This window comes from Labeo rohita, chromosome 17 (assembly GCF_022985175.1).
Source record: "Labeo rohita strain BAU-BD-2019 chromosome 17, IGBB_LRoh.1.0, whole genome shotgun sequence".
NCBI classification, from domain to species: Eukaryota; Metazoa; Chordata; class Actinopteri; order Cypriniformes; family Cyprinidae; genus Labeo; species Labeo rohita.
The window spans coordinates 8,808,689-8,832,714 of NC_066885.1; the positions used below are offsets into that span (position 1 = coordinate 8,808,689).

A 24,026-nucleotide genomic window follows, 5' to 3' on the forward strand; every position below is an offset into this window, starting at 1 on the left:
CTGGACTATATGCGTGATCAATAACATCAGGACAGTAGCAGAGACGTCCCACAGGGGTCGCAGGCTGCACCCCTCGGGGATCCGAGCACTTACACTAAAACAAGAAAGGCAACTAAAGAGCAAAGATACAAAAATGTTGTCCATCAGGCAGACGAGTCGAATAGTTTTCAAAACCCAGACCCCTGACCCACATTAACTTCATTCCATAGCCACATTTAAGCCTGATTCCCTAGAGCCAGACTCCTCCAGAGTCCAGTGAACCAGTATTACCCAGCACACACGCACTTGGTCTGCTGTTGCCAGGCGCATTTGTGATTCGGCGCCTGCATTACATGTGCTAATCCCATGGCTTCAATACTGGGGATTGCACTGGAGCTGAGTATATAATGAGTTTCCACAAGCTCAGCTGTGATTGGATGAGCAAATATCAAGCCACGCGTGCCAATATTGGTTATTAATTATTGCTGGAGTGTCATCAAAAGGTATCAGCGGTTATCAGGTGGTAAAACATCATCATTATGTCATTATGGTGATAATCACATTGCAAAACACTACTGAAAAGGACAAAGATATCATCATATGTAAAGGTTCCAAAAAGGAGGGGGTTTCACAGTGATGTCATAGAAGGACCATTCTGACTTCTCAAAGGAACTTTTGAGTGAACGTTTTTTTAAAATAACTATTTTCTCTTCAAAAGTTTACATATACCTTGCAGAATCTGCAAAATGTTAATTACTGAACCAAAATAAAAAAATACAAAAAGTTATTTTTTTTAGAATCATTTACATAAAAAAAATGCATGATTATAATAGTTGAATTTTTTTTAGTACTGACTTAAAAATGTGCTGTTACCTGAATGATTCACAGCTGTGATTTTTTTTTTTCAAGTGATAGATGTTCATGAGTCCCTTGTTTGTCTGTTTGTCCTGAACAGTTAAACTGCCTGCTGTCCATCAGAAAAATCCTTCAGGTCCCACAAATTCTTTGGTTTTTCAGCATCTTTTGTGTATTTGAACCTTTTCCAACAATGACTGTATGATCTTGAGATCCATCTTTTAACACGGAGGACAACTGAGGGACTCACATGCAACTATTACAGATGGTTCAAATGCTCACTGATGCTTGAGAAGGAAATACAATGCATTAAGAGCTGGGGGGGTGAAACTTTTTTTTTAATTTGAAGATAAGGGTAAATTTCACTTATTTTGTCTTCTGGGGAACACGCAATTATTTTCTGTAGCTTCTGAAGGGCAGTACTAAATGAAAAAATATGAATGAAAAATAAGAAAAATGTACACATCTTTTTTCTGTTCAAAAGTTTTCACCCCCTGGCTCTTAATGCATTGTTTTTCCTTCTGAAGCATCAGTGAGTGTTTGAACCTTCTGTAATAGCTGCATATTAGTCCCTCAGTTGTCCTCAGTGTGAAAAGATGGATGTCAAAATCATACAGTCATTGTTGGAAAGGTTCAAATATGTAAACATCTTGTATGTGAAATTGCTTATTCAGGTCAGTACTAAATAAAAAATAACTTGACTCCTCTGATTTTGGTTAAAAAAAACAAAAGCAAAACAAAACAAAAAAAAAACATTTTGCAGATTCTGCAAAGTGTATGTAACCTTTTGACTTCAACTGTTATTATATTTTTACTCTGATTCGGTTTTTTTAAAATAATACATTTAAATGGTAGCTGTCATAAAGACTTGATGGATTCATTCAAAAATAAATGAAACACTGAGGGACTGTAAAAATTATAATTAATATGTTATATGGTGCATATATTTAGCAAAATATTCCTCTCTAGAGTTCATTTTTCTAGCTGACTACTGAGTTTATGTTCACCGAATATGTTTTTTTTATGAAGCAAATGTGACATTACGTGACATTGTTAACAAGCTGTTATATTACTGACGTCTTTGCGCGGTAGAAACTGACAATTACATGAGAAAGGATACAGACTTCGGTAAGTTGTATGGTTTCTTTTAACAATTTTCGGATGTTCATTCATGTTTATTTTGTGCTGAAACTGGTTAATGCAGAGTTGATAAGTTCATGTTCCCCACTTCTCTTGAACGGAGGCACTTCAGCGATCGGTCACACCACATTAAACAGCACCAAAACAGCATTTATTGTTTGAATATTCTAATAAAATGGACAGAATTTGACATCTGAAACTTTGTTTAATATCAAAAGTAACAAAGCACAAAGCTTATTGTGATTTGTTGGATGGGATGCACATTACAATGTTCCTTTTGTTAACTGAAAACAGGCTAGACTAATCGATTCTTGGGATTTAAGAATCAATACCGTTTCGTAAAAATGAGAATAGATTAAAATCCATGAAGAACCTTTAATATCAGTGGAAACTTCCCAATAAACAAAAGGCTCTTTATAGTGGAAATAGTTCTTTAGATTTTTTTTTTAATGTTTCTTATAACATTTGGTTCTAAAAATGGTTCTTTGAAGAACTGTTCACTGAAAGTTTCATGAGGAAATAAAACTGGTTCTAAAAATGGATCTTTGAAGAACTGTTCACTGAAAGCTTCATGGGGAACTAAAATTGGTTCTAAAAATTGGTTTGAAGTGATGCTATAGAAGAACCATTTCAGTTCCTCAAAGAACCTTACACAAACAATTCTAAAAAGAACCATTTTACATAGTATTAATAACATTTTAAAAATCTTAAAAAAAAAAATGTTTTCTCCTATAAAGAACCTTTAATAATTCCATAGATTAGTCCCAATTAAGAACCTTTATTTTTAAGGGCATACGGCATCGCTCTGAAAACCACATTTGAAAACTATTTTTAAGTGTCAAATCAAAGATTCCAATAAAGAACCTTTATTTTTAGGAGTGTCAAATTGAAGTAAACATGTGAACATGTATTCACACACACACAAACATATAGATGTCTAACCTCTGACCCACATCCAACAAAAACAGATCAGCACATTCAAAACGGACAGACATAAATCAAAAAGGACAGTAACAAATTAGATGAATAAATCACCGACAGGCTGTTTATGTACAGCTGATTAAGTATGTAATTATGTCACTTGGCACACCCACAGGAAAAATGCACACCAGTCTCATTCCATTCATAACACTTCCTCAGTTGAGGTCAGAACTTTACGGCTGCTTCACCTGACTCACTTAACTAGGGGCATTGGACAAAAGACAAAAGACACACACACACACACCAGTTCATTTGAGGCCAAAGGGTAAGTATGCATAAAGCTTATCGGCAGCGATCCATGTGTCTTCACATGGCAACCCACACAACAAACTCTAACAGAGCAACGCTAGCTGACAAATACAGAAACAAATATCCTTAAATGTCAATGTTAAAGTGACTTTACATTTTGATTTCTCCAAGCACGCTCACCTCTCAGAAAGGCACGTCAAGAGCACATCGTCGCGTGAAATCCAGGCAGCGAGAGCTGTGTTGATCTCAGCCCTGAACGCTGCGGTGTGGGAAGCACGCAGACCGCAACAGCTCATACATCTCTCACCATCAAATCTGGTCCTGAAATAGCCGACGAAACTCCTTCTACTCCACAAGATCAACACAAAAGAAATGAGTCTTGTAAACAGGACAGCCTCTGGTTTAATTCTCCACTGGATTTCCAGTATAAGCAATCTGAATATTTTAATATCTGACTACTACTGTAAGCTTGAGCTCAGTGTCTGAATAAGTGCACAGTCCACACGCACACACACACACACTCAGACAGATGTTCCCGGTCTGAGCAGGACCGCCCTCTTCCTGTAGACCACACCTTCTTTCTGAACTGTCCAATGGGAGGGCAATAAGAGGGACTGTGTTAAGTCTGACTCCGTCCACAATCACAGAGCTAACAAGTGTACAGTGACAAATAGATCTGAGATGACAGAGTGAACACAAACAAAAAGGAAAACAATAACATGGATTAAATAACTAATCACCAGTACTGTGCTTACTAAGCAGTATTGTTAACAAAACTGTAACACTTTACAATAAGGTTCATTAGTTAACTACAATAGCTAACATGAACTAAAAATGAACAATACTTCTACAGCATTTATTAATCCTAAGTGATGTAAAAATTCAGCATTTACTAATGCATTGTTAAAATCACAAGTTGTGTTTGTGCATACACAATATATGTATATTTATATGCATATATAAATTAGTGCTGTCAAATCGATTAATCGTGATTAATTGCATCCCAAATAAAAGTCTGCATATATACAATGTATGTGTGTACTATGTATATTTATATACATATATAAATTAGTGCTGTCCAATCAATTAATTGCGATTATTGCATCCAAAATAAAGGTTTGTGTATACACAATATATGTACATAATATAATATACACAAACTTATTATGGATGCGATTATTTGCGATTAATCGATTTGACAGCACCAATTTTTATGTGCATATAAATATACATAGTAAACACATATATTGTGTATGCTCACACTTTTATTTTGGATGCAATTAATTGCGATTAATCGATTTGACAGCACTAATTTTTATGTGCATATAAATATACATAGTAAACATATATTGTGTATACACAAACTTTTATTTTGGATCCGATTAATCATTTTGATAGCACTAATTTTTATGTACATATAAATATACATAGCACACACATATATTGTGTGTACTCAAACTTTTATTTTGGATGCAATTAATTGCGATTAATCAATTTGACAACACTAATTTTTATGTGCATATAAATATACATAGTACACACATATATTGTGTATGCTCAGACTTTTATTTTGGATGCAATTAATTGCGATTAATCGATTTGACAGCAATAATTTTAATGTGCATATATATACACATAGTACACATATATTGTGTATACACAAACTTTTATTGTGGATGTGATTAATCACGATTAATCGATTTGACAGCACTAATTTTTATGTGCATATAAATATACATAGTAAACATATTTTGTATACACAAACTTTTATTTTGGATCCGATTAATCATTTTGATAGCACTAATTTTTATGTACATATAAATATACATAGTACACACATATATTGTGTGTACTCAAACTTTTATTTTGGATGCAATTAATTGCGATTAATCAATTTGACAGCACTAATTTTTATGTGCATATAAATATACATAGTACACACATATTGTGTATGCTCAAACTTTTATTTTGGATGCAATTAATTGCGATTAATCGATTTGAAAACACAAATTTTTATGTACATACAAATATACATAGTACACACATATATTGTGTATACACAAACCTTTATTTTGGATGTGATTAATCACGAATAATCGTTTTAACAGCACAAATATTTACGTGCATATAAATATACATAGTACACACATATATTTTGTACAGTAAACTTTTATTTTGGATGTGATTAATCGATCTGACAGCACTAATTTATATGTGCATATAAATATACATTAATACACTTCTTTTGTGTATTCACAAACTTTTATTTTGGATGCAATTAAATCACGATTAATCGATTTGACCAATTTATATATGCATATAAATATACATTAGGGCTGTAGCTATCGATTATTTTAGTAACTGAGTATTCTACCGATTATTCCATTGATTAGGCGAGTAATCGGAAGTCATTATCTTTATTAAAGAGCAATACTAAATATACAAGAGAAAATAAGACAGATTTCTTAAAATAAACAACTAACTTGTTTCCTTTTTAGAAAAATTAACATTTTTATTGCTGAAATTGCATACATAAATAATAGGGCTGCAACGATTAATCGAACGATGTTGTGAGGCGCGTTTAGTCAATGAAGCCGGTACTTTGATTAGTAGTAAAGCTCCATCACGTGCGTTCAGTACACAGAGCAAGTAATACACAGAGCCGTAAAGCACTGACAAGCTACGCCAAAATCGCGCTCAAAATCGAATTCGATTTTGCGCGCGATTTGGCGTAGCTTGTCAGTGCTTTACGGCTCTGTGTATTACTTGCCGCTCCAGCTGAACGCACGTGATGGAGCTTTACTACTAATCAAAGTACCAGCTTCATTGACTAAACGCGCCTCACGACATTGTTCGATTAATCGTTGCAGCCCTAATTAATAACCATGAAAACTAAACCCAGTTAATGCATTTATAAGTCAAGAAATTGAGGCATTTAGATGTTTAATTCAGCTCAGAGGTACATGAATGCTGTAACTTGCAGTTACAAATGCATAAATAATATTTTGTTATGTTAAACAAAACATTGAATACTGATATTTACATGTATTTTAAAAATGAAGAAACTTTAAATGTGAAATCAAAACCACCAGTAGGTGGCAGTGAGTCGCTGTTAAGTAAGTGAGTCATTGCGACTGAACTGAATCATTTAATGGGCGATTCATTCAAGAACGAAACATCCTCATGTCGCTCAAAGATGCAAAACAGTGCTGTGGCTGTGTTTGGAATGGATATTTGTTGGCGAAATAGAGCAAAAACAGGCAATATGCTGTCTAAAACATAAGTCTCCTAATATTAACTTCTTGTTTATTGATGAACTGTTGCATAAAATCAGTATCACATCTGTAATCATGCTGAGGCACTCTTCGTTTGATATTCACTAACTTTCTAAGTTTCTGTGTCACAGAGAGAGAAATGAGACAATCAGCATAAATGGCACTTAGTCTTTCACAAAACATAGCTAACTTAGGGACATCATAACTAACCACCATTAATTTACGGCGTTAAATATGTCCAGCGTTTATCGGTTTGTGCGTCAGTAATAATGGTCCGTGGGGAAACACAGTGTTCCCTGTGTAGTTACAGTAAATCGACTAAACGAAGCCTCGAGGCAAAAAATTTTGCCTCAATGATTTTTGTATTCGAGTTACTTGAGTAGTCGTTTCAGCTCTAATATACATAACACACACATATATATTGTGTATACATAAACTTTCATTTTGGATGTGATTAATCACAATTAATCGATTTGACAGCACTAATACAAATATTATACTAAAATAACACAGCAAGTTTTGCGCAAAAACAAGCACCACACAAGACAAAAATAGTTTAAACTGTTTACTTTAAACCATCTATAAACACACTGAACTAGCTTTTATTGCCAACACAGTACAAATCCACACAAATAAAGATGTTTTCTTTACTAGCTTTCTCTGCGTGCCTAAAAATAAAGCTTGCTTTTGTTCAAGTGGGTGCAGTGAAGATAGTAAACAAGTTACAGCAGATTATGCAAGACTTGATTTAAAATGAGCATGATTCTGAATGCCTTCTGTCTATTAACAGTTTTCAAACCTTTGGCTTAGAAACACAGCTGGAGAGAACGATTAAAAAGCCAAACAGCTGTCACAGAACATCTTTACTGCAAATATGTTAGCGATTATTCCCATTTTTTGGAAATATTTCTGAATATTTTCTTTAGCAAAGCATTAATGAGCTCACAGGCTTTTCAGGCAAATGAATAAATCAAGCGTTTTTGATACTAGTTTCAAAAAACATTCAATTTGACATGATACCGCATCTGCAACACATTTTACTTTTGTAATGGCTTTTTTGAGTTAAAATGAACGGATCAAATTGTGGAAAATAAGCACTTCATATCAAAACAGAGCCTGGAAGAAAATGCTGTCAATATAGGTTATAGATACTGAACAACACTGAGCAGCTAGCTTATTGGTTAACATTCACAAGCTCGAAATAACGTGCACTGCTAAAATAATCCACGATAAGTCAATACAGTTTTCATTTCATGTTGACTTAAGCTGACAGTCACACAGCTGATGTCTGGTCTTAACAAACACTGATTGATCATTCAGTTAGCATCACCCATATCACTAGTTAACGTCACTCAATTGATCTCCATCATCCAATCGGCTGTGTTCTTGTACACAGACACACACAAAAACACGTACACAATGTCTGGTTGCATTCCTTAAGCACTCTGTTTCAGATATGAAATGCCATTATTTTCCCAGAATGCTACTTGGAAGCAATAATGAAAGCCTTGGTTTCCAAGAGAAGATCAGATTTCCTCTGTTTAAAGGACACGAACCAGTGCATCTGGCTCTTTCCTCCTCTGTGCTGAGCACAGGTCACCGAGGTCAGGTTAGGGTCACCGACAGGAAGTGTGGGTACTGCTAATGGTAATGCATGTCTGTCGACAGCAATTATTGATCGTGAACTTTGCTCTCTGCATCAGTGGAGCGGACAAATACATTCAGTTCTCTGCATCAGCACAACAACATCTAACATTTGAGGTCAGAGTCTATACCAATTTTGATAACATTAACGTTTTTAATAGAACATCTACATGGTTCTATATGGGAACATCTCGATTTACTGACTACAACTGCATTTCCTGAAGGAAACAGCATTGCTGTCAAAACAACAAAAGAACGCTTGTTAATGCATTGGTTGAAATGCCACAGAGACACATTTTGCTTTCTATCAGATGTGCATCAACACATAATGTGGTTTCTGTGCATATGCTGTATCGATGACATTCTATATGCGAAAAGATCAATTGCAATTCAGAATGCACTATTACTATGACATCACTGTTGTGTTAGATTTTGATTAAAATTATTCCAACAAGAAAATTAGGTTTAATAAGGTATAATGTTATTTAAAAAAAGACAAAGTTTCAAAACACATTTTGTGAATTTAAATATACAAGATCAGGCTGATTATGATGAAACATTATTATTATTTTTAAAAAAAGCTTTTAAAAAGAGATTTTAAAATTGCCAGGTTTTACATGCTTGCCTTGCAAGGACTGTGATGTAACTATATTTATTTTACTGCCATGTCAGCATCAAATGCTTTTTTAAATAAAATTTGCATGTTTGGTGAAAATAAAATAAAATAAAATAAAATAAAAATGTTGGTTGTTTTTTTGCAGTAGATTTTTGCTATTTAAATTTTTGCAATAGATCAAAAAAGTGAAAAGAAGAAGAAAAAAGAGTGGGGGGAAAAACTGTATTTTTATCCATAATTTTAGATGCTCCCAAAGACGATAAAACAATAAATAAATAAATAAATAAATAAATAAATAAATAAATAAATAAATAAAAATAAACAAAACAAAACAAAATAAAATAAAATAAAATAAAATAAAATAAAATAAAATAAAATAAAATAAAATAAAATAAAATAAAAAATAAATAAGTAAAATACTCAATTTCGGCTGCTCTTGCAATGGATAAAAAAAAGTGAAAGAAAAGGAAAAAAATAAATTAATAAAAATAAATGATTTGATGAAAATTAATTTTAATTTTTTTATAATAAAGTTACAACAAAAAAAACAAAGTTTTTTAAACATTTTGTGCATTTAAACATACAACAAAAAGCTAACAATGACGAAAAATCAGCTTATTATTGAAAAAAAAAGAGATATTAAAATTGCCATGTTTTCACATGCTTACCTTGTAAGCACTGTAATTTAACAATATTTAAGTCACTGCCATATCAGCATCAAGTGCTATTATTCTTTGCAAAATAAAATAAATAAAATAAATAATTTTTGCATGTTTAATAAAAAATAAAATAAAATAAAATAAAATAATCTTAAAGGAAAAACAAATTAACAAAATTATTATCCCAGATTATCCCAGAACCCTCCTCCTTTCAAAATACCGCAACAGAGTGAAGAAATATCACCACTCCCATGGCCAAAAACCAAGGTATATAAAAAAAAAAATTAATAAAATAAAAAAACCAGCTTATTATTGAAAAAAAAGCTTTTATAAAGAGATTTACAAAATTATTTTAAAATAATTTAACTATATTTATTTTACTGTCATATCAGCATCAAATGCTACTATTCTTTGCTAAATAAAACAAAATAATAAAATAAAATAAAATAAAATAAAATAGCCTTTAATTACCCCTCAACATACCTGAACTCCCACACTTTGACAAGAGGAAACTCAGTGTTTTCACTTTCTTTCTTCTATCAGTGCAGCGCAAAATGCAAAGCATTTAATCTGATTGGAACACACATACATACGATAAGGAACCTGATCTGACTCTTCAAGCATAAGGCGTGTCTTGAGTAAACATTCAGATAGAAGACATATAGCCGTATCCTCTCTGAAGGGATTTCTCACACCCTTACTGTCAGGTATAGAGATGGGTGTGAGAAGTGGGTGTGCCTGATGACAGGATGTGCATCATGACCCATGGGCCTATGGGAAAGTGTTAATAGCATGACCACAGCAAAGAGGGTTATTCCACCGCCCACCACTGACCTTCACCCAGATTATCCCAGAACAACCTCCCTGCTCCTTTCAAAATACTGCAACAGAGTGAAGAAATATCACCACTCCCTTGGCCAAAAACCTCTTATGATGGAATGGATAAAAGCTTGGCTTGAATGAATTAGAATTGGAAACATGGAAAAATATAAAGGTCACAAAAGGCCAAGAGAAATCACTCACTCGTTTCATTTACGCAAGAGTCATATCAACACACCCACTCATTACACAGCGAAAAACCTCTTTTGCAGCCATAAAAGAAGGGATATCCTGTTTCCTCAAAATAGAAACAAGCACAAAGTCACTGTCCAAACAGACAAAATCAAACTCTAATAAAAAAAATGTGTCAGAAAGAGAAAGCCGTTCAGGGCTTTTTTTCTTGAAAGTCAAACGTCTGATGTTTTATGCACGATATAGTCAATGTTTTGGTCTATGAAGGAAACAATTTTTCATTTTAGGTGTGTCTCATACACATAGGCGGATGAATTTAAGGTGTGACAACTCACAACCTCGCCCTTTAGAAACAACCTGTGATTTCTTTAAACATATAGCTGCATATGACAGCCAGTGTTAACAAGCGCCATTTAGCCATCAAGTCTGACAGCTAGTGGTATAAAAATAAATAAACAAATAAAATAAAATACAAATCTCATTTTCAGCTGCTCGTGCAATGGATCAAGTCAAAAGAAAAGGATCATAAGAATAACATTAAATGGTGAAAATTGTAATTATTTTTTTTTTTAAGTATAAAGTTTAAAAAAAGACTTTTTAAAAACATTTTGTGCATTTAAAAATATAACAAAATGCTGCTAATGATAAAACATTTAAAAAGACCACTGTAATTAAACTATATTTATTTTAGTGTCATATCAGCACCAATTGCTATTATTCATTCTAAAATTAAATTAATATAAAATAATAATAATAATAATTTTTGCATGTTTGGTGCAAATAAAATGAAATAAAATAAAATTTTGGCTGCACTTGCAATATATTGACAAGAAAAGGTGAAAGAAAAGGAAATGAAAAAAGGGTGGAAAAAAGAAAAATTAAAATCTTTTTTTTTTAGATGCTCCCACAAAAGATTAAAAATAAAATAAAATAAAATACAATACAATTTTGGCTGCTCTTGCAATGGATCAGAAAGAAAAGGTAAAAGAAAAGGAAAAAAAAGGTGGAAAAAAGAAAAAGAAAAATCTTATTTTTTGAGATGCTCCCACAAAAGATTAAAAATATAATAAATTAAAAAAAATAATAAATAAATAAAATAATTTAAAAAATTAAATAAAATAAAATTTTGGCTGCTCTTGCAATAGATTGAAAAGAAAAGGTGAAAGAAAAGGAAAAGAAAAAAGGGTGGAAAAAAGAAAAATAAAAATCGTATTTTTTTTAGATGCTCCCACAAAAGACTAAAAATAAAATAAAATAAAATAAAATAAAATAAAATTTTGGCTGCTCTTGCAATGGATCAAAAAGAAAAGGTGAAAGAAAAGGAAAAGAAAAAAGGGTGGAAAAAAGAAAAAGAAAAATCGTATTTTTTTTAGATGCTTCCACAAAAGATTAAAAACAAAATAAAATAAAATAATAAAAAAATAAAATAAAATTTTGGCTGCTTTTGCAGTTGATCAAAAAAGAGAAAAGAAAAGGTGAAAGAAAAGGAAAAGAAAAAAGGGTGGGAAAAAGAAAAAGAAAAATCTTATTTTTAGATGCTCCCACAAAAGATTAATGCTATTATTCATTGCTAAATTATATAAATAATTATATAAATAAAATAATATTAATAATAGTAATAATAATTTTTGCATGTTCGGAGCAAAAAAAAACAAAACAAAACAAAACAAAACAAAAAACGCAATTTTGGGTGCTCTTGCAATGGATTAAAAAGGTGAAAGAAAAAAGGAAAAAAGAAAAGGAAAAGAAAAAGTGGGAAAAGGAAAAAAAAGGAAAGGTCTGATGTTTTATAGACATTATAGTCAATGTTTTGGTCTACGAAGAAAATATTTCTTTCATTTTAGGTGTGTCTCACACACATAGGCGGATGAATTCAAGGTGACAACTCACAACCTCGCCCTTTAGAAACAATCTGTGATTTCCTTAAACATATAGTTGCATATGACAGCCAGTGTTGACAAGCGCCATTTAGCCATCAAGTCTGACAGCTAGTGGTAGCTAACATGGAAATAATTAAGTTAGAGACATGACCCAGCATTCCCCACCCCTGCCGCAACTATTATCGGCCTCATTAAGTACAGCAGAAAGTGAATAAATAGTTTGTTTTTTCAAAAATAGTCCTGGCAGGAACAGCGGCGCAAACAGACTCGCTTTTGTCAGTAGTCGAGGGGATGAAGCTGAGAGCTCTGTGGCCTTTCTTCCACGCCGCAGGATAAATGTAGTCAGTTTTCCCCAGCGTTATTGCTCTAATGTGCGCCCCGAAGGGCTTGCAGTCATTGCCAAACCCGAAGAAGCATACTGGTTCACCCTGGTAACAAAAAGGGCAATAAAATTCCCCCCCAAGAATCACACTGCCACTGGCTACTGTTTGGAAACACCCTACCGCATGTCCCGGCACCAACCCAGAGCCAATTAGAGACCTTCAGACTTGATTGCATTTTCAGCCTCAGCGGTCTTGTTGAGAACTTGCATTTCCACTTAGGCTAAACCCACATTTGCACACATTTCATGGCCCACTGAAATGTTTAGTTAACGCTGGCAGGTCGCAGGCATTCCCTTCTGCAAAGCTACCTAGCGCCCTCAGTTCTTAAATACAATGACCTCCAAAACTGCTTTGTTTCAATCCCCAAGCGTATTAATTGTCGGCCGGTCTTCCTGGTGCACGTGGAGTTCAAGGCTACGTCGTTTCTGTTGCTTCGGTAAACTACTCGAGCCTCTGATGTAGATTCAAAGGACAATGGCTGTTGGCCCACCACCTTCTCCATCTGGTGAAGCCATTAGTTAAAGCCCACTCTGTGTAGAATAAATGTGTCACGCCTTCACGTGTGTCAGTGAGGTTAAAGGAAGGGGTTTTCAAACTGGTTAGAAAAAAAGTGCATAAAATAAAATTAAAAAAAAAAAATCTCTGTTTCGCTATTTTGCAATGGATCAAAAGAAAGTTAAGAAAGGAAAAAGCAAAAAGGTTTTTAAAAAGAAAAATAAAACTCTTATTTCAACTGCTCCCACAGAAGATTTTATAAATAACAATAAAAATAAAAATAAAAATAAATATAAATATAAATATAAAATAAAATAAAATAAAATAAAATAAAATAAAATAAAATAAAATAAAATAAAATAAAATAAAATAAAATAAAATAAAATAAAATTTCGGCTGCTCTTGCAATGGATCAAAAATGTGAAAAGAAAAATAAAAAAGGGTGGAAAAAAGAAAAATAAACTTTTTTTCAACTGCTCCCACAGAAGATAAAAAATAAAAAAATAAAAAAACTCACAAGGGTATCATCCAATAAAAAATAAATAATAAAAATTAAACTAAATTAAATTAAATTAAATAAAATTAAAAATTAAATTTCAGTTTTGGCTTTTTTCAATGGATCAAAAAAGTGAAAAGGGGAAAGAAAAAAGGTTGGAAAATAGAAAAATAAAACTTATGTTCAACCGCTCCCACAGAAGATAAAATAAAATAAAATAAAATAAAATAAGGAAAAAAAGAATATTATAAAAAAGAACGTTTATTTTCAACTGCTCCCACAAAATATTTAAAAAATAAAATCAAATTAAAATAAAATAAAATAAAATAAGCATGAAATGTATAGCTGCTTTTATATTTTTATTTTAAGTAAGTGACTCACAAGGGTAACATCCAATAAAATAAAATAAATCACAATAAAATACAATAAAATAAAACTGCAATGGATCAAAAAGTGAGAAAAAGGGAAAAAAGAAAAAGAAAAGAAAAAAGAGTAATAAAAAAAACACTTATTTTCAGCTGCTCCCACCAAAGAATAAAATAAAATAAAATAAAATAAAATAATAAAATAAAGCGCAGTTTCAGCTGCTTATGCAAGGGATCAAAAAAGTGAGAAAATAAAGAAAGAGAAAATAAAACTTATTTTCAACTGCTCCAACAGAAGATTAATAAAATAAAATAAAATAAATAATAATCATATTATTAGATCTTTAAGCATGAAATATATAGCTGCTTTTATATTTTTATTTTAAGTGAGTGACTCACAAGAGTAACATCCAATAAAATAAAATAAAACAATAAAATAAAACTTCAATGGATCAAAAAAGTTGGAAAAAAGAAAAGAAAATAGGGTGGGAAAAGAGAAATAAAACACTCTTATTTTCAGCTGTTCCCACCGAAAAATAAATAAAATAAAATAAGTGGATCTTTAAACATAAAATATATAGCTGCCTTTGTACTAAATTGATTCACTCACAAAGGGATCATGATATTTGAGGGTTTGTGGCATCAGAAAATTCGACTTGAATAATAATTCAGTATTAAACTTCTTTTTTACAAAAGCAAAATACTGTGAATAGCTTCATGGCTGAATTGTATAATATGACATATTACATGCCTACACCTGTACTGTGTATATATTGGATTGACCCTTGCCAATGCCATTATGGCCTAATTTGGAAATGGCTTTGGATTTTGTTTATCTAAACTGGCACCATTCCACCCTCTGTCAAGCTCAAAGTCTACATACTGTATCTGGAAGTACTTATACAGCAAGGAACCTTCATGAATACCACTCAAACAGAACTGTATCGTCAAAGGCAGACACTTAGTTGATCTCCATTAAGGAATGTCACCATAGCTCTTGCGTCAGTTATATGTCGTAACAGGACGCCATGAGCCGTGACAATGCTTGATACTACCGGAACCTGCAGGATGGACCAGTTCAATGGTATTTGTGTGCCCTGCCCATGCTGAGAGCCCCCTACCAATGCTTGTTGGAACACCGGGGTACCAAGCAAGACTGTAACATGAATAACATGAGATCAGAGCATTGTCCGAGTTTTATCCAGGAGAGAATAGCAAATTTAAACAGCTACACTGGGCTTTTGTTCCACTACACTGGACAGAGCTGGGATAGGCCTCCCAGAACACCTCCTTTATCCGAGGCACACAAACCCTGAGGCACATCCACACACAAAACACACACACACATACATACACAGTCGACTACTTCTGCAGGCTTGTGCAGTGCAGTACAAGTCAAATACAACCTGATGAAGAAGAGGCTGCCACCAATACTGAAGAACAATCACAACGTCACTGATAAAGCAGATCGAAAGAAAAACTAACAGAAGGTGTTTTTACAGTGACAACATATAAAGTTTGCTCAAAATGAAACTGAAATTAGTGAAATGAAAATATTGGTCATATTTAACCACTAAGTCAAAAAAAAAATTGCAATGGATCTATCGAGCCCAAGTAAACAAAAAACCAAATAAATAAATAAATAAAACTGTAATTGTAATGTATAAATTCTAATTTAGAATATAAAAAAGCATTATGGATATTATTATGTATAAACTATGGATAAATTAATAATATGAAATGAAATTAAAAAAAAAAAAATAGAATATTATCATTGCATTATGCTGTATAAATCATTTAATAAATCATAAATTTAATCAAATATAATCATCTGTAATTTTCACAGCATAATGCAATGATAATATTCTAATATATTTTATAATATATTGGTTTTATAATAAAATAAAATAAAATAAAAAAGAAATAAAATAAAATAAAATTCTGTAAAATCAACAATGATTATAATAGATTTAATCAAATGAATCATCTGTTATTTATACAACATAATGCAATGATAATATTCTAATATAATATTTTAGAATATATTATTTTATAATAAAATAAAAATAAAATAAAATGCTGTACAAATCACCAATGATTATAATAGATTTAAATGCATATAATCGTCTGTGATTTATACAGCGTAATGCAATGATAATATTCCAAAATTGTATAATATATTGTTTTATAATAAAAATAAAATAAAAAGCAGCACAATGCAGTGATAATATTCTAATATATTTATAATAAAAATAAAATAATTAAAATAATAAATATAAAATAAAATGTTGTAAAAATCACCAATTATTATAAATAAATATACAAATAAATATATAAATTATTATAAATAAACAAATATAATCATCTGTGATTTATACAGCATAATGCAATGATAATATTCCAATATTCCAAAATTGTATAATATATTGTTTTATAACAAAACAAAAATAAAATGCAGCACAATACATTGTTTTTATAATAGAATAAAAATAAAATAAAATGCTGTACAAATCACCAATGATTAAAATAGAATTAATTGAATATAATCACCTGTGACTTATACAGCATAACGAAATGATAATATTCTAATATATTTCATAAATATTTTTATAATAAAAATAAAAATAATAAATAATAAATATAAAATAAAATGTTGTAATCACTAATTATTATAAACAAATAAATACATAAATAAATATATAAATTATTATAAATAAATAAATATAATCATCTGTGCTTTATACAGCATAATGCAAACATGTATAATATATTGTTTTTATAATAAAATATTATATTATACTATATATTTTACAATATATTTTCCTCACCCCCATTTTTTTTATAAAAAAATATTAAATGAAATTAAATTAATGAGAAAGAGGGTGTTTTTTTGCAATAATGTAATGAAATCTGAGAAGAAATTGTGCTTTACTGTCATGAAACATTCGTTTTTAAAATAAGATCCATCAATCATTTAAAGTTACCTACTGTAGAACTCAACTCAATCAATCAAACTGACAAAATAACAATAAAAGGTGTACAGCATTGCACTTTAGACAAACTAGAGACATCCTTCACAGTGCTTTAAAGACATCTCTGTTGCCATGGATACAACAGAGAGGTTGTCATGGGCTTGAGGGTTTTGGGTGCTGTCTTCAAACTTGAAACAAGATTACGCTTTCCCTATCTTATCAAAGCAACACGAGCATGTGATTATCAGACCAGAATATCCAAACCGACTCGTCCTTCTCTTATTTTCAATTCTTACAGCAAAAGCAAACCAGCTGCAAATCCCAAAAAGGCAGCCTATTACACATCTTTCTATTTACAGCATATTTCATCATAACATTATGCGCACACGAGACACCGAAATGACACATAAACACTACTTCAAATCTAAAAAAAACACTCAAGCAAATTAGCTCATGGGAGGGTGGAGTCTTGCGTCTGGTATCGGTTGCACTCTGAAAGAAGTCCCGGTATCGTGTCTTGGCGCTACTTTGGCATTCTCTAGCACTGAGATACTGCAGATGTGTCGACGTGACCCCACCTCTGTAATTAAAGACATCTCCCACACGTCTAATGTCAGCATCTCTACCAGCCTCCCCAATTAGGCAAAACAAACTCTCGTTGCTGTGCACGACACACACACCCTTCACATAAACTATCAACTCTCTCCCCAAAAAAAAGAAAGACCAAGGGCCGGGACCGCAGGCAGGAATTCTGGACCATGCTGGAGGGATTTGGCTTATCGCCCAGCATTTTAAGCACTAGAGGTGTGACTAAACGAGAGACGCTGAACACAGCACGGTGCAACAAATTAATAAGGTCAAACGGCCCCGGATGAGCTGTCGTGGATATAAAGGAATGTGGCAATGATTTTCGATGCGAACGAACTGCATTACATCCATGAGCGAGCAGCAATTTCGGTCGGAGACTCTTCTGCACTTTAATACTTACACTGTCACTGCAAGTCTGTGCTTGTGAGTTTGATCATGGAAGAATGTTATAACTGCTTGTTATTGCAATAATTTAAAATGTTGAGGTGGATTGCGTGCAGACGTTACAGAGTGAAATGAATGACAAAGGAGAAAATATTATCACTCAAATCCCAAGAGGATTATTTTAATCATCCAAATCATCAAAAAACAGACCCCACACAACTTCAGTATCAGTCTGTGATCTTTGCGGTAAAGCTACAGCATGCAAAAGACTCCATGAAATTGCTTAACAAGCAGTTTTTTTGGCCAAATTGACATATTTCTTTTTGAAGGAAGGAAGTTGGAAGCACGGAGAAGATTTAAAGGAATAGTTCATCCAGAAATTAAATTTTATTTTGCTAAGAGGTCACCCTCAGGTCATCCAAGATAAGTTTGTATCTTCATCAGAACAGATTTGGAGAAATTTAGCATTGCATCAAAATCACTTGCTCACCAATGGATACTTTGCAGTGAATGGGCGCCGTCGGAATAAGAATACTTTAGCCAGAAGCAACGGTTTAAAGTTAAAAGAATTTAATGACAGATTTGTTTCTTATAAATACACAGCTTTTCACTTCACAAGACAATAATTAATGGACTGGAGTCATGTGGATTACTTGTGGTTTATAGTGATGTTTTATCAGCTGTTTGGACTCACATTTTGACGGCACCCATTCACCGAGCATCCACTGGTGAGCAAGTGATGTAATGCTAAATGTCTCCAAATCTGTTCTGATTAAGAAAAAAATTCATCTACATCATGAATGGACTGGCAATTTTTCATTTTGGAATAAACTATTCCTTTCACTGGACAAAAACTTGGATAGTAGTAATACTTTTAATTCATTTTCCAAAAAAGAAAGAAAGTTGGAATCAGTGAGAAGATTTAAAGGAATAATTTTCCCCAAAATGACACTTTGCTGAAAGTTTACTCGCCCTCAGGTCATCCAAAATACATGTTTCTTCATCAGAACAGATTTGGAAAAATTTTGCATTTCGTCAACATCGCTTGCTCACCAGTGGATCCTTTGCAGTGAATGGGTGCCGTCAGAATGAGAGTATTTTAGTAAGAAGCAACGGTTTAGAGTTAAAACGCTTTAATAATGGATTTGTTGATGGACTGGAGTCGTGTGGGTTATTTGTGGTTTATAGTGATGTTTTTATCAGCTGTTTGGATTTTCATTGTGACGGCACCCATTGACTGTGCATCCACAGGTGAGCAAGTAGTGTAATGCTAAATGTGTCCAAATCTGTTCTGATAAAGAAACAAATTAATCTACATCATGAATGGACCTGCAAATTTTCATTTTGGAATAAACTATTCCTTTCACTGGACAAAAACTTGGATAGTAGCAATACGTTTAATTCATTTTCCAAAAAAGAAAGAAAGTTGGAATCAGGGAGAAGATTTAAAGGAATAATTTCCCCAAAATGACATTTTGCTGAAAGTTTACTCACCCTCAGGTCATCCAAAATACATTTGTTTCTTCATCAGAACAGATTTGGAAAAATTTTGCATTTCGTCAACATCACTTGTTCACCAGTGGATCCTTTGCAGTGAATGGGTGCCGTCAGAATGAGAGTACTTTAGTCAGAAGCAATGGTTTAAAGTTAAAACTCTTCAATGACGGATTTGTTTCTTATAAACACACAGTTTTACGCGTCACAAGACAATGGCCTGGAGTCATGTGGATTATTTGTGGTTTATAGTGATGTTTTTAATCAACTGTTTGCACTCTCATTTTGACAGCAAGCAGTTTTTTTTTTGCCAAATTTACATATTTCTTTTTGAAGGAAGGAAGTTGGAAGCACGGAGAAGATTTAAAGGAATAGTTCATCCAGAAATTAAATTTAGCTAAGAGTTTACTGACCCTCAGGTCATCCAAGATAAGTTTGTATCTTCATCAGAACAGATTTGGAGAAATTTAGCATTGCATCAAAATCACTTGCTCACCAATGGATACTTTGCAGTGAATGGGCGCCGTCGGAATAAGAATACTTTAGCCAGAAGCAACGGTTTAAAGTTAAAACAGTTTAATGACAGATTTGTTTCTTATAAATACACAGCTTTTCACTTCACAAGACAATAACTAATGGACTGGAGTCATGTGGATTACTTGTGTTTTATAGTGATGTTTTATCAGCTGTTTGGACTCACATTTTGACTGCACCCACTCACCGAGCATCCACTGGTGAGCAAGTGATGTAATGCTAAATGTCTCCAAATCTGTTCTGATTAAGAAAAAAATTCATCTTCATCATGAATGGACCTGCAAATTTTCATTTTGGAATAAACTATTCCTTTCACTGGACAAAAACTTGGATAGTAGTAATACTTTTAATTCATTTTCCAAAAAAGAAAGAAAGTTGGAATCAGTGAGAAAATTTAAAGGAATAATTTTCCCCAAAATGACACTCTGCTGAAAGTTTACTCTCCCTCAGGTCATCCAAAATACATGTTTCTTCATCAGAACAGATTTGGAAAAATTTTGCATTTCGTCAACATCACTTGCTCACCAGTGGATCCTTCGCAGTGAATGGGTGCCGTCAGAATGAGAGTATTTTAGCAAGAAGCAATGGTTTAAAGTTAAAACGCTTTAATGATGGATTTGTTGATGGACTGGATTAATTGATGGACTGGAGTCGTGTGGGTTATTTGTGGTTCATAGTGATGTTTTTATCAGCTGTTTGGATTTTCATTGTGACGGCACCCATTGACTGTGCATCCACAGGTGAGCAAGTAGTGTAATGCTAAATGTGTCCAAATCTGTTCTGATAAAGAAACAAATTAATCTACATCATGAATGGACCTGCAAATTTTCATTTTGGAATAAACTATTCCTTTCACTGGACAAAAACTTGGATAGTAGCAATACGTTTAATTCATTTTCCAAAAAAGAAAAAGTTGGAATCAGGGAGAAGATTTAAAGGAATAATTTTCCCCAAAATGACATTTTGCTGAAAGTTTACTCACCCTCAGGTCATCCAAAATACATGTTTCTTTATCAGAACAGATTTGGAAAAATTTTGCATTTCGTCAACATCACTTGCTCACCAGTGGATCATTTGCAGTGAATGGGTGCCGTCAGAATGAGAGTATTTTAGCAAGAAGCAACGGTTTAAAGTTAAAACGCTTTAATGATGGATCTGTTGATTGACTGGATTAATTGATGGACTGGAGTCGTGTGGGTTATTTGTGGTTCATAGTGATGTTTTTATCAGCTGTTTGGACTTTCATTGTGACGGCACCCATTGACTGTGCATCCACAGGTGAGCAAGTAGTGTAATGCTAAATCTGTTCTGATAAAGAAACAAATTAATCTACATCATGAATGGACCTGCAAATTTTCATTTTGGAATAAACTATTCCTTTCACTGGACAAAAACTTGGATAGTAGCAATACGTTTAATTCATTTTCCAAAAAAGAAAAAGTTGGAATCAGGGAGAAGATTTAAAGGAATAATTTCCCCAAAATGACATTTTGCTGAAAGTTTACTTACCCTCAGGTCATCCAAAATACATTTGTTTCTTGGACTGGATTAATTGATGGACTGGAGCCGTGTGGGTTATTTGTGGTTCATAGTGAAGTTTTTATCAGCTGTTTGGACTTTCATTGTGACGGCACCCATTGACTGTGCATCCACAGGTGAGAAAGTAATGTAATGCTAAATGTCTAAAAAAATCTGTTCTGATGATGAAACAAATTCATCTACATCTTGAATGGACAGGCAAATTTTAATTTTTGGGTAAACCATTTCTTTTACTGGACAAAAACTTGGATAGCAGCAATACTTTTAATTAATTTTCCAAAAAAGAAAGTTGAAATCAGGGAGAAGATTTAAAAAAATAATTCACCACAAAATGAAATTTTGCTGAAAGTTTTCTCACCCTCAGGTCATCCAAAATACGTTTGTTTCTTCATCAGAACAGATTTGGAGAAATTTAGCATTTCGTCAACATCACTTAATCACCAGTGGATCCTTTGCAGTAAATGGGTGCCGTCAGAATGAGAGTACTTTAGTCAGAAGCAACGGTTTAGTTAAAACTCTTTAATGATGGATTGGGTTCTTATAAACACACAGTTTTACGCTGCACAAGACAATGGCCTGGAGTCATGTGGATTATTTGTGGTTTATAGTGATGTTTTTATCAGCTGTTTGCACTCTCATTCTGACAGCACCAATTCACTGAGGATCCACTGCTGAGCAAGTGATGTAATGCTAAATGTCTCCAAATCTGTTCTGATGAGGAAACGAATTCATCTACATCTTGAATGGACTGACATTAAATAAATGTTTGGCAAAGTTTCATTTTTGGGTAAACTATTTCTTTAACTTGACCAAATGTGGACGGTAGCAATATTTAGCTTCATTTTCCAAAAAAGTAAGGTGAAGTTCAGATGCATGCATCTATTAAAAGTTAACTTTGACTAAAGAGTGTTCATCCCATCATTAATCGGACATATTGGCAGCACTGAACAAAAAACAATGCCACTGAATCGAAAAAACTCGCATATTTTTCTGATTATCACTGCTTAAAATGGTCAATTATTGTCATGTTTGGGCTGTACTAATCGGTCGAACTGGAAAAAACATTTGGAGTACTATAGACTGCCAAAAGTTATAACAAATCTAGAACAAAAGGCGTTTGTGGTTGGCCAAACTAAACCAGGATTTCCAAGGGTAATAATCTTGACAACATGGACAACATTAAAATGCGTCATCACAGGCTTGTGAAAAGGGTCCATTCATGTTTGTTCCAAAAATTTCCGGTCAGGCAGGTGAAATATAAGCCAAATATCCTAAATAATACTGCTTGTCTGCATCTTTACCACCCATTAACTTTAGTCTGTCAAAATATTGCACCCTTTTCTGCTTACTAAGTCCTTCTCTATATGATTTAGCAGGTTCTATGTTTTTCTGTGGTTTAGACAGGATAAATTAGCAGAACAACATATTCGGTAGTACATTTACCATGCAACCCATGCTGTTGTTTACATCTGAGTATCGCCAATCCAGGTAACTGACCAAATCGTGATGTGAGAGCATACCCTCTATTTTTAGGAGAACACAAACGTATCAGATCTAGCAGACCAAATGCCAAACAAACTCATAGGGTCCTGAATCAGATCACGTTCCAAAGAACACCATGGCCTCAGTTTTGTCCTTAACAACCACAATATCAGGCTTATTACAGAAGAAAAAAAACTACAACACATGCGCCAAAAACCAATGCATACTCCATCAAGACCACAAGTAACTAACAATCGCTTTGCTCCATTGCACTACACTTAGTGCATACTTCTGTTGTGAATGAACACCATCTTGCTCCTGATAATCTTTAAGTTTTACTCTGTAAAATATTTTATTATCAAACCACAATTAGCATCAAAAGAAACACTTTTTTCAACATTTCTACTGCAGCGCATGAAAAGCAGATCTTCATTTGGTTAATCATTAACTTCTCTTTGTCCTTCATGAACTGTGGCAAAACATCTGGTAAAACAGTGACAACTACTGTCTGAATTAAACTGACGTAAATCGAGCATGTAAATGAGTTTTAAATGGCAACATTGTATCAAACTGTCACGAGTTGGTAAGTGGACTAAAGAGAAACACTACGAAGTGCCGTTTCTGAAGTGAACTAGATCAAAGCGATGGAATAATCACAAACAGACAGGGTTTGAATACAAACAAACGTAGCGAAAATGAAAACAAATGTGTTTCATTTGTTTTTTAAATCAGACGAGAATCATTCGTCTATTGAAGCACCGATTTTGCCTGCATCTCTACGTCCCACCCTTTAAAGCCAAATCACTTCAAAAGAAGTCCGAAGTCGGCTGTATTCATACTGTTTGTTTTTCTCGACGTGTCATGTAGCTGTCAGTTTGAGGTCTGAGATTGAGAACTTACCTTGTAAACAGTCCCATCCTCCCCGCGAACGCTCTGGACTCGTGCGCTCTCATTCCCCTGTGCAACAATACAGCACGATCCGACAGGCAGGTGACGTCATCCTTT

The 24,026-nt window shown here is 33.2% G+C and overlaps 1 protein-coding gene across 3 annotated transcripts in view; it reads right to left on the minus strand.

Moving 5' to 3' along the window:
- Nucleotides 1-24,026, minus strand: part of daam1a (dishevelled associated activator of morphogenesis 1a) — a 67,858-nt gene extending 43,832 nt beyond the window's left edge. For 2 of the 3 annotated variants that reach the window (XM_051134130.1, XM_051134128.1), the window contains exon 1: nucleotides 3,385-3,724. The gene's annotated coding sequence lies outside the window, so the exon portion shown is untranslated. Of the gene's footprint in view, nucleotides 1-3,384; nucleotides 3,725-23,921 lie in introns of those variants that run through there. The other variant, XM_051134129.1, reaches the window with a different exon arrangement.